The sequence below is a fragment of the Candoia aspera genome, chromosome 2 (assembly GCF_035149785.1).
Source record: "Candoia aspera isolate rCanAsp1 chromosome 2, rCanAsp1.hap2, whole genome shotgun sequence".
NCBI classification, from domain to species: Eukaryota; Metazoa; Chordata; class Lepidosauria; order Squamata; family Boidae; genus Candoia; species Candoia aspera.
The window spans coordinates 118165949-118178201 of record NC_086154.1 but is presented as its reverse complement, the minus strand read 5'-3'; positions in this window follow the sequence as shown (position 1 = coordinate 118178201).

The window sequence follows — 12253 nt, the reverse complement described above, 5'->3', positions numbered from 1 at the left end:
ATAGCTTGGTACTTCCAGAATGAATTTTGGGGAGTATGTTCATCCCTAAAATTGGATGCAGGGGGTAGGCATGGGGATTGGATTGTAATGGCCCTGGCAAGCTCCATTCAATACTCTCCAAGTCTAAAGACAGCTTCTGAATGCATAGCTGTATGTCTAGTTCATAGAACATGCTTAGGTTATTTAATTAATCTATTTTTTGGAACTGAATATTGAAGGGTATCCTAACCAAATGTGCTGCATTCACAAAACACAGTACACACGCACAAACTAACCAAACCAACCAAGCTTAGTATTGGGGGCAAATGCTACTCCTATGCAACCTGGTTAGGACTGGTCTATGAGCCCAGCCTATTCGTGTAATAGTATGTTTGTAGGATTGGAAACCCTGAAACAGATTTCCCCTGAGGTCTGAGATCTAGTGCATGTAAAAGACACTCATAGCATGTATTCATACTTGTGTCTTCTGGAAAGGAAAACTACTCAACAATGCTTCTTGGGAGCAGAGACTTTGAGGGATTATTGTGCAATGAGGTACTATTGCTTGGATAAGTACCAAGAAATCAAGAGGGACGTTCAGACTGGTTCTGATTCAAATTATTGATTTGATTTAGATCACTGATCTGATCTGATGCAACTTAACAATTTTGAATTGATTTGGAAAATTAAATTGATTTGATCCAATGCTTTGATTTGAAGAATCAGATGAGATTGATTTGATTCCATTGTCCAAATTAATTTTGGAAAAATGGAATCAAGCATCTAAATTAATTTAAAGACTTAATCCAAATAACTGATTCAGTTCTATTTAGAAATTTGACCAAATAATCTTAGGTAATACTGTGAAATGAATCTAAATAAATCAGTACCAAAGTGATTTACCAAATGAGCCTGCTTGAGGGAGGAACTTGTCAATTTTAGTTTGGATTACTTTCTCCTTTGATTAACTGAAGGTTCATGTTGGCCAGTTTCTGCATTAGTTTACATAGCTGGCCACCTCAAAAGTCTGCCTGAAAATTCCAAACCATTTCCCTATGCATTTCTTTTAAGGTATGTCTTCTTTGTATGACCTTTTCCTACCATGCACGCTTTTTTCAAGTATATCTCCTGTAACAAACCACATTTCATGTATATTGTCTCCTTGTACCTTTTTGGAGTTGCAGACTGAAGCATATAATTTTGAAAAGTATGGATTGCCATGTATAAATGTGCTGTATTCTGTGTACAATTTGGGGGTGCAAATTGGGCAAGCTTGTACAAAAATATAAACTGAATTAATTTCTCCAACCTTACTCTAGAGTGGTGCAGGAATCTCAGCACGACTACCCTTCCAAGGATTTACCCTGTGGATTTACCCTGATTTGCTACCGTGTGTAGAGGTCTGGTGCATAAGGCCTGAAGTCAGCACAGCCAGCTGTCAAAGCCAGGCTTTCAAAGAGAGACACAGCAGACAGCACTGCTGCTACTGGCCTATCTTCACACAGCTCAGCCTTCTGACGTTTCTATCTTTCATGCCACTCACAGAACAATACACAAGGGAGGAATTAAGAGTAAAATATCGGGCATTAGCTGATGTCCTCCCCGTTAATGTGGAGAATATGCATTACCATAATAACTAGCCACTTAATAACTGGCGTCCTGGCTAATTCTAATTGCTATATATAATGATATTTCTGAGCTGAAGTGGTGGCCTCCCATCAACAGCAGCATCTCCCTGGGTCCTGTTTGTGTTGTGAAAGCCAATGGTCTCTTTGAGAATTCAGGGTAGAAGACACCGAGCCAAACCGACAGCCATTCTTGTATGCCTGCCAGAAACCACAGCTGATGATAAAAGCCATTAAAGGTCAGCAGGGAATAGAAAACTATTTATGTTAAATGTCACAGATTATGGCCTCGGGAATCAGAAATCACACTTTAAGTGGCTTCAATGGCACATGTCAACTTTAAACAACAAACTCCTCAACATGTTTGGCAAAAATATAGGGATGCTTTGCAGGTGGAGTTGCTTACGTTGGTCCAGCAAGCATCGGATGAGCATTTCTACACAGGGGAAACACAAGAGAGGAGACATTTTTTTCTGGCTGCTATATAAAACTGGGCTCCAGCGAGCACATCAATTCATGGTAAGAGGTAGATGGGGAAAAGGGTGGGAACCACTCAGTATTTAGTAAAGGAACCTTGACATACTCTGTGGGGAGGGGAGATTCCACTGGAATAATGTTTCTAATCAATGACAGATATTGAGAGGTTTCAGCCTGCATCTGACTCCGAAAACAAAACTTATCTGGAGTCAGAGGGGGAAACTGAAACTGATCAGGAGAGGGTTGAAGAAGCAGAACCAGGAAGTGACTCGGCAGAGTAGGAGAAATGGCAAACGCAGATTGGACAAACTCCGGTGGGGGATTTGAGCTCTCCAATCCACGCACGAGACAGGAGAGCTGAGAAGTGCACAAATCAGAAAGCAGCTCGATTGGCTGCTGGAGAGAAAAGACACAGGAAGGATTGGTATAAAAGGCAGAAGCGCAAAGAGCAAGCTACCAGAGACAACTGATCCTTTGAGCTCACAGCCATTGCGGAAGAGTCCTTCCTGTGTCAGATGTCTTGCCTGTAGCCAGAGTGAAACCAGTGCCAGCGTCTTCTACCTCCGTAGAATCGCCTTCTGCACAAGCTGCTCCAGAGGATCCTCCTCTTGCCATACCTGCTGAGCACAGCCTCGCGTCTAACTCCAGACCTCGTTGCCACGTTCCAGCGTGATTCAGGTGTGCACCCAGCCTTGCTCCAAGCCCTCAGCCTTGCCTAGGATCTCCAGTCCAGTCCAGTCATGCTTCAAGCCTGCAGCCTTGCCTTGAGTCTCCAGTCCAGTCCAGCCTGGTTTCCAGCTATCAGCCCTGCCTGGGATCTCCAGTCCAGTGTTGCCTTTCTTCCGGTTCTCAGCGTTGCCTAGACTCTCCAGTCCAGCTTAGCCTCCAGAGCCAAGACTTGACCAGAGGTTCCAGTTCAGTCTTGCCTAGCCTCCAAGTGTCAGATCGGTCCTATCTGCATGCCAGCTCACAGCACCTTGCCTCCAGTTCCTGCTTTGTCACACACTCTAGCTTCACTGAGCCTGACAGCCTCAATCAGAGAGTTAGCTGAATTCTGCCTTGCTGCTCTGCCACAGTCTGATGTGGCAGCCTTGTCTGTTCATCCGTCATGGCCTGGGTGGTCTTGATTGGAATTGCTTGTCTTATTTATTCACCAGGACTTTACTGCTTTAAATAGTTGCTTTTAATAAAGAGTTTTTGATAATAATTCTGTCTGGACGCCTCATAGTCTGAACAGGACACATATTTTGGTCTAGTCATAAACTTAATCTAGGCTGAGCTGCACCATTTCCTCCTGAGACAGGACTACAGAGCAAGGTAATCCTGGGCCATATGGAAGTTCAAACAATGGTGATTATCATCAATGTATTTCCCAGTCTCTGGGGCTTGGCCCCTTGGTCATTTCTCTTATTCCCTCAGGTAAAAAATGAGGCAGCTTTCAGGGATGCTGAAAGAACAACAACTTAAAAATGGATGCATGTTATTCATACAGAATGTAATTAGCCTGTGTAATGCACTAAAATGAGATATGTTTGAGGGCAACCATTATAATGAGATTTAGATGAAATCTTGCATCTTCTTAGCTGTGACAAGATTCTGAACTGAATAAATTAATATTGTAAACTTGCAAAAAAGGTATGTACAAGCTCCTGCTTGTACATAATTGGGCTAGTAGTTATTAGATCACCTTCTGGGAAGATCGCTATCCTTTCTTTTGGTGTCTGACACCATTTTTATTATTGTTAATTGTATTTGTTTCTCATTACCTTTCCTTCAAGGAGGTCAGAGAACTCTGAATGAGGTTTCCCAATTTTCACAGAATTGTAGAAACAGAACTGGCAGGGGAATTGGAGAGCATCTAGTCCAGCTTCTTGCTTAGTTCAGAGTCTGAAATACAGGATGCTGTCCATCTTCTAATAAATGCCCATAACAAAGAAGAACACTTTCCTACTGCATCTCTTGAAGGTAGTCTGTTCCACTGCTGAACAATGTCATGGCTAGGAGATTTCTTCCAAGATTTGGGTTAAACTGCTTCCTACAATTTCTACTCATTGAGTCTATCGTTTGGATTATAATCTTTCAAATATTTGAAAACTGCAACCATGTCTCCCTTTAAACTTCTCCAGGCCAAACATATCTACTTCTACGAATTGGTCCTCAGTCTCTTACCATTCTCCCCCCAACCCCCATGTATGATTTGGTTTCTCAATGTTTGTCTTAAACTTTGATACTAAAACAGTAGGCCAGATATGGCCTAATTAGCCCAGAACAAAGCAGAGTTCTGGCTTTCTTAAATCTGGATATAATGCTTCCATTAATGCTTCCTAAAATTACTCTAGATTTCTTTTACTGGATTCTTCACACAGCTGCTTTGTATTGAATTTGTGATTAAGATATAGTGCCCCTATGTCCTCCAAACTGTGTTGCTCCATTAGGAGACTGTCCTTCCAAAGAAGATGCCCTTCAGATATTATGGGATATAATTCCCAACATCAACAGGCAGTAGAGATAGTGGGAATTGTGTTCTGATGCATCTGAAATTCAACGGTTTGAGGAGAGCTGCAGAAGGCCAAAAGACAACTGATTGTAGTTCACTCACAACTGAGTTGACATAACACACTTAAGAGAGTCAGTTCAAGAACTAGGAGGTCCATTCACATAATATATCTGGCCTGGTTACCAATGATGGTCAATGCTGAGGTTGTGTTGACTGTTTAATACTGTCTTCAGTATTCATCATTTTTCTTTTGCTTTTTGGTATGCATGCATACACACAAAAGGTTTGGTTAATTATAACCCTTTTCTTTCATGGTTTAGTGTGTTGTGTGAACCCAGCCCTTTGGGTAATTTATGGTTCAGTATATTATTCAAATATAGAAAATTGTTGAAATCAGGAACAAGTTGCACGAATCCCTGAGTTTTTTAGCTGAATGGAATCTGACTCCTGGTGGGTGTCCTGGTTTGAATCAACTATACACCTTACCTTCTGTCTAGTAAACTGAACAATCTATATTACCAGCAAGAAAAACAAAAAGGAACAGCTAATAACCTCTAAACTTTGAGGAAGAAGACATTCCATGATGTTTTCTGCATTCTTTGTGGGTGCAACAGGAAAGGCCACAGTGTTACTGATAATGTAGAGATATAATTCTAAACTATAAGTTTAAGGTTCCATGTGTATGTTTGCTTTCTCCTTTCCTCTCCCCTTCTCCCACAGTGGGGAGGAGATAGTTCTAGGAATTACAGTTTTAATTACATTTATCCAACAGGCTAGGATAATAAACTATAGCTTGACATTGACTTATTCATACCACAGTTTCCCCCTTTTCAACAATCACAGCAAATCACTGTTAGTTGAAAATGGAAGCAAACATTTTGCTCCTCATTATTGTCCATGAGAAGAGTTCAGAGAGTGCATAAGCCTAAGGTTCATTTCCATAGAACTAAACCACAATGTTTTATGATACTTGAACGCAACCACCTGTCTTGTGCGGATTAAGCTCAGGCAAACAAGCTGATCTTCCCAGAATTCAGTTGAAAGGCAATATGAGTAACTTCTTCCTCTACATGATTCTATCTTCTTTTGTGTGTTTGTGCCTGTGAAAAGCTGGAGTGCTAGTTTCTTTTCTCATATATCTCCAAGTTGCTAGTTTTCTCTATACACAGAGTTTTTGTCTCAGAGAACGTTTAGTTACCCAACTTGGCTATGCAATTGTTGACCTCCATGTTGGATTGTCTAGAATTTTGCTTGGAATCTCTTTTTTCCTGCACCTGGGGGAGAAGCATAGAGCTTGTCTCTAATCTGTACTGATGGAGGTATTTGGGGTATTTGTCTCTGTCTTGAGCAAGGAGCTTATGAGGAGAGAAGCAAAGGGTTAGAAAGAACTGAGTGAGCATCATAAAGTCAGAAGAAGGGTCTCTGTGCTTAATAGGGAATTATAAACAGCCATTGCCAAACTAGTTGAGGAGCTGCCATAAGGTTCCCTGCATGTGTAATTTCAATAATTGGCCCATAATTAAGTAATTATTGGAGAAGAAGGTGCCACAGGCCTGGGAGGTGTTTGTGTCTGCGTGGAGGAAAGCAGGCTCATAAAAGGCTGCAAAAGTTTATAACCCTCATTTGGTGCTTCCTACAGCTGTCAAAAGAGGAAAAGCTGGGGTGTGTATGCTTGAAAGGAGGCAAGGAATGGAACTGGAAAAGGAGGCTGACTGCTTTGCACACTTTCAAAATTAGAAGTAGGTTTTGCCAGAGAAAAAGTGACTTTTGCAACTAGGAGAGGCCCCATCACTCTAAACACAAATTGGCTTCACCAGGATCTAGTTGTCAAATTATGCCATGTCATATTTATCATTCTGAGATGACCTTGTGGATCTGTCAGTCAGCACAGATTCTTTTCTTCCAGCCTTTCAAAGTATGCTGATTAAAAAAAAATGGGGGTGGGGGGTGCGGTGGTCTATATTATTTCAACAGTTGGCTATATGAAATCTGGAAAATTTATTCTGTAAAGATAAAAGTGTAAAAATGTGATTGCAATGTTCTCAGAAATAGATGTCTGACAATAGACCCGATTAATAAAAGCCATATCCATAGAGGCATTTTTAGAAATAAGTTTTAAAAACCTAATTTTTTAATACATTGATCACCCAGATTTGTGGGGGGAAAGTAGCTGGTGCATACTGAAAGGTAACAAATCTGCATTGTAATTGAGCATGGCAAAACAAACCTGTTTTTCCACTGACTGTGGAATCTGCATTAATGAGTGGGGAAAGACAGCCAGCTGTTCATACCCACACCAGTTTAATTAATCAAGAATAAGAAGTTCTTATGCACTTTCTCTTGCTTTGTGGCACCCTTGGGCAGACTGCTTTATTCTAAACATGGAGATTTCAACATGTAATTTGTTCTGTCCAACTCTGCCTAGAGCATCAAGATATATATACTTCTATGCTTATATAGATGGCTGAAGTGTTTCATTGAACTGTTCCCATCAGAATCCACAGGATAATTTAACCGTAACTTGAATTAAGTCAATTGATCCTATCCATTATCAGATGAAATATGTAGATGTGGGGGTGGGGCTTGCTGCAGTGATCCCTCCACCCTATTGCTGATTCACTGTATGTGCTGTTCATTTTAGGATGAGGGTAGCTATCAATCTGCTCTGAGAGCAAGGGGTGTACATTCTGCTGACCAGTCTAGAGTTAACATCTCTGTCTTTCTCTGTAGATATATGTCTTGTGCCAAGTGTGTGTGAAGATATGAACGGACACACATGAAAGATGGAGTACATGAAACTTGCTCATACTAGGCCATAGAGACAGAAGGGTTTGTTCTAGAAGAGCTCAACCTATGTATTATGCTTAAAAATACACAATGGTGAATCCTAAGACAATTCAACAAAAGACTGTTCTCAACACAGGAGATGTTCCCAAGTGAACTGATAAGGAAATACCACTTAAGTGGAAAATTACCAAGAAGTATGAGAAAATTACCAAGCTGGGATTAACCTTACCTTGTCAGAAGTTATAAAAGTGGATGGGAGGTATTGTAAATTCAGAGCTACCATATAGAATGAGGTATCATGAATGGTGGGTTTTTATTTTAGGGGTTTTTTTTTTGGAACTCAAACCTAGCCTGGTTAGCTAGACTTTGAATTGCTTTGTGTGTGAATGAATGAGAGTGAGACAGAGAGAAGCATTTAAAGCTTTAAGTTCAAGAAGTGAGCAATAGCAGTTGTAACTTGCATTTATTTCTATATTCCTGAATGTCTAGATAATAGCAACAAATAGACCTGGCAATATCATCAAGAACGTCTCTGTGAAAATGCCAAAAAGATAACTCTTCAATAACTATTCCAAGGAGTTTAAAAATCCAACAATATTATAGGCAAGGATAGTTTGTTTTTATTAGTGGGTACATGGAGAAAGAAGATGCACTAGTTTTATTTGTATAAATATTAAAATAGTTCTGAAGCTGGTAGAATCATCAGTGGCACCGAGTTGTAATTTGATCTCACACATATTCCTTGCTTGACTCCAAGGAACCAGCTGATATTCTCTGTTGTGTCATGGTTACAGTATTTGAGAATGAAAAGGGAAAGCCAGGGTCTAGTCTAGGCGTACCATATCTGTACTGTACTGCCCCTCTAGGTAGACCAGACCAGGAAATCCACTCCACAAGAAGGCTAAAGCTATTTTTATTGAGATTGACTATAATAACAGAATCTATAATATAATAACAGACTATAATAACAGAAGTCTGATTGTGCTGTACCTCCTCCTCCTTCTTATACTTCAGTCAATTAGGGAATCTGCTGAGCTACTTCCAAGTTATATCTTGTTGTTCTGGACTTAAAAATGCTTCTGCCCCCTTTGCCTAGATAATGGTTCCTGCATATCTCTATCAAGGTCATCTTCCAGCTACAGAAACCTCCTTTCTTGTGGTTTAGGGTTTTGGATGATGCTTTAAAAGTGCTGTTTTTGAAATCCATAAAGTGTATTGACTTGTATGTACTTTAAAACGAATCTACTTCATGGTAGCAAAATCCACACAATCTTATGTGTGACAATGCTTTGAAAAGTCAGTGTTCCATGTGGTATGAGAGCAGTCCCCCTTTCCCCTTCAGAAATGGGAAAGGGGAAGGAAGGAAATGGATTATCTTGTTGGAAATCATTTACTCTCCTAGGGGGAGAAACAAGGTAGCTGCCACAGTTTAAAAAAGAGTCAATTTCTGCTGACATGTTCCTGCATCAGGCACAGTGATTAAAAGGACATAGCTGAGAGCCTCTGTCTGAGCCAGAATGACTTGCAGCCAATAAAAATTGCAAGGGGAAAAGGAGAGCATGGCTAAGAAATGTTTTGTGTCTCCAGCTGCTCAGACAAGAGAAACTAAAAGCAAATGACATCACTGGATGGGACAGGAATGAAGGCTAATTTTTGTCCTTCCCAGAGGTGGAAGAACTTCTGCAGATGTTCCTACTAAAGCTTGGCAGTGATAGAAGCCAGGAAGAGTCAGCAGAGAATCAAGACAGGCCCAGACAGTTTCACTGAACTTACAGAGATCAAGTCTTCTGTTGGAGGAAATAGAAAACTCACTGACCTGCAGCATTTCAGCCTTCAAATTGGGAAGATGCTGATATTCTGAAAGGAAGATATATCCAATTAATCCCGTCTTTCTGCTACTGCTATTGTGTTCAGTGTCCTATTAAGAGCAGAGTTATTGAAAAGGTACCACCTTTACCTGGGCCGTGTGCTATAATTGCTCATTCATTATCTCTGCAGGTCATGGAGGGCAAACTATGGTCATCATCCAAAACTCTTATTATACACCTCACAGTGCAGTTGTGAGGAAAAGTAATACCATTATGTTATAATCAGAGTAGCCTTCCCCAGCTGGGCATCCTCCACATGGACATCAACTAGGGATACCATACCTGAACTGCAAACATGGCCACTTGCAAACAATTAGAGCTATCCAGATTTATGCAGCTAGTAGCACTACGAAATGGCAGAGAATTACTGGAATTCAAATCTGATGCTCCTGGATAGGACCAGGTTAAAGAAAGTTATATAAAAATAATTAAACATGGTGGAATAGAAGGCCTGTTGCAGACTGAGACTGTTCAAGGGCCAATTAAACTCTAATTAAGTTTGGACCTTGACCAGCCACAACTTTAATATAAACTAAAATGGAAAGTCTAATTTACCTGTGATCTGCTTTGGTATAGCAAATACAACATTTCCATATTATTCCCTATTCTATAACCTCTGTATATATTATTTTTCTCCTATACTTCTTTATCATTAAAAACAATCCCCAAGCTTACATGGTAGGCATTTGTTAGAGATTAGGGTGTGAGAGGGAGTAGAGAGACCCAGTTTTAAGTCCACCCTCAGCCCTGGAAAACCACTGGGTGAAACTCATTGGCCAACCTTATTCTCTCAGCCCAGCCTCCCTCACAGGGTTCTTGTGGTTGGAGATCAAATGAAAGCAGAGTTCCCAGAGGAGCCACCTTAGATTCTTAAAGGAGAAGTTGGAGGACAGGTGGGACAAATAATAATAATAGTATGCAAATCCTCTAATCTGTTCTTAGCCTGTATTCTTTGAGTTTCTTATTTTCAAAGAAATTCTACTGCAGAAACTCTCTGAAGAGGATGGAGGGTGGGCACTGAAGGGGGATTCATAAGAACCATTTCATTTCTGATATTCACAATTCAAATGCTCTTCCCACTTTCAGGAACCAGCAAGTTGTAGAATGCTGGAAGCCAAACACTATTATTGATCTTTCCCATTCCTAAAATTTCATAGAAGGATTCATAGAAACATAATTTAAAACCTCTATGACATGGTCCATCTGAAGCAAGTGGCTGCAGGGACTCAATTTTGAGTAACTCCATCCCCTGCAACAAAGCAAGGTCAGACCTGTTAGTATTTGGATGGGAGACCACCAGAAATTCCACGGGCTTAGGTTAGATAGAGAAGGTGGCAATGGGCAATCACTTCCATATTGCTGAGAACAAAAGTACAGGGGCGTGTCCATTTATGCTAGAGGAGATGAAGTTGACTCAAGGGGGTGTTTGTTTATGATCTCCACCATTTCTAGAGTTCCTCTGAACTATTTCCTCAGTAATAATACGACTCTTATAATTGAGTTATTTTTTTATCCATGCTGCATGTTATGGTTTAAAGCCAAACTCTTATTCCAAGTAGAGATGTATGTCCAAAGAAGCATCCATCCATCTCATTGGACCCTGCATTATTGATTATTCATTGATATTTAGATCAGGGGTAGGAAAGATGGTCCTCCTTCTATTGCAGTGTCTATAAAATCCAGGCAGAATGCCCAGTGCTGTAAGCAAGGATTCTGAAAGATGAATTTCAAAAGATCTGAAGGCTACTGAAGTTCCCACCTGTAATCTAGAAATGAGCTAACTATATGTAGAATTGTTTACGTTCCAATCACTATCTTGGTAGTTTTAGTTCATAAGATGCTTTGTGGGACACTCATTTTAAAAAGGTAGAAGTCTTTAAAAGAAAAGTCTTTACTTCTGAGTATAGGATGGATACTCTGTTGGCCAAAAGCATGATTTACATGCTAGGAAGGGAAAGATAAGGGTCTCAGCTCTTCCTAAGAAGCAGTTGGTAACTGTAATCTTTTGCTGTCTGCAACAGAATTCATCAAAGGACCACAGAGCAAATGTGCCAGCCCATAACAGAGTTAGCCCATCTGATGTGGGGAGACTTGCAAAAATTGGTGGGGAAGGAGGAGGAAAAGGAAGGGGGAGCATGGTGGGAGAAAGAAAGGGCAGAAAGGAAAGAAAAACTAATTGGGAATAGAAGGAGGAAGAGTTCAATCAGATTTGTAAAGGGCATAATTTACAAAATCCATCACATATTTTACTAGGCTGGGATTTACGGATTAGCCTGTAATACTTAGGCGGCTTTTTGTAATAAAAACTGAAGCTGTGGCAGTCTTGGGAAAGCAAAAAAGGAATGAAAAGAACAGCAGCCTTTCTATCTTGCTTTCATTTTCCCAGCATTTTCCCCCTGATCTAGGCTGTGCCATTAATCTGGGCTTTATCTGCCTATGGAGAAGGATTGAGCTCTTTATTGGATTTTTGTCAAGAATAAAAGATTTAGTTTGGGATATTGTGGAAATGATTTCTGTGGTATTACACCATGTAATAAATGAAACAGCAGGGATCAATTCCTTTCTTCCAGTATGTTCAACAGGCTGTTTGAAATATGCTCTACAATTATTGTTTATTGAGAGATAGACATACATATATGAACATTGTTGTTGTTTATTCATTTAGTCGCTTCCGACTCCCCGTGACTTCATGGACCAGCCCACTCCAGAGCTTCCTGTCAGTTGGCAACACCCCCAGCTCCCCCAGGGACGAGTCCGTCACCTCTAGAATATCATCCATCCACCTTGCCCTTGGTTGGCCCCTCTTCCTTTTGCCCTCCACTCTCCCTAGCATCGGCATCTTCTCCAGGGTGTCCTGTCTTCTCATTATGTGGCCAAAGTATTTCAGTTTTGCCTTGAATATCATTCCCTCAAGTGAGCAGTCTGGCTTAATTCCCTGGAGGATGGACTGGTTTGATCTTCTTGCAGTCCAAGGCACTCTCAGAATTTTCCTCCAACATCACAGTTCAAAAGCATCTATC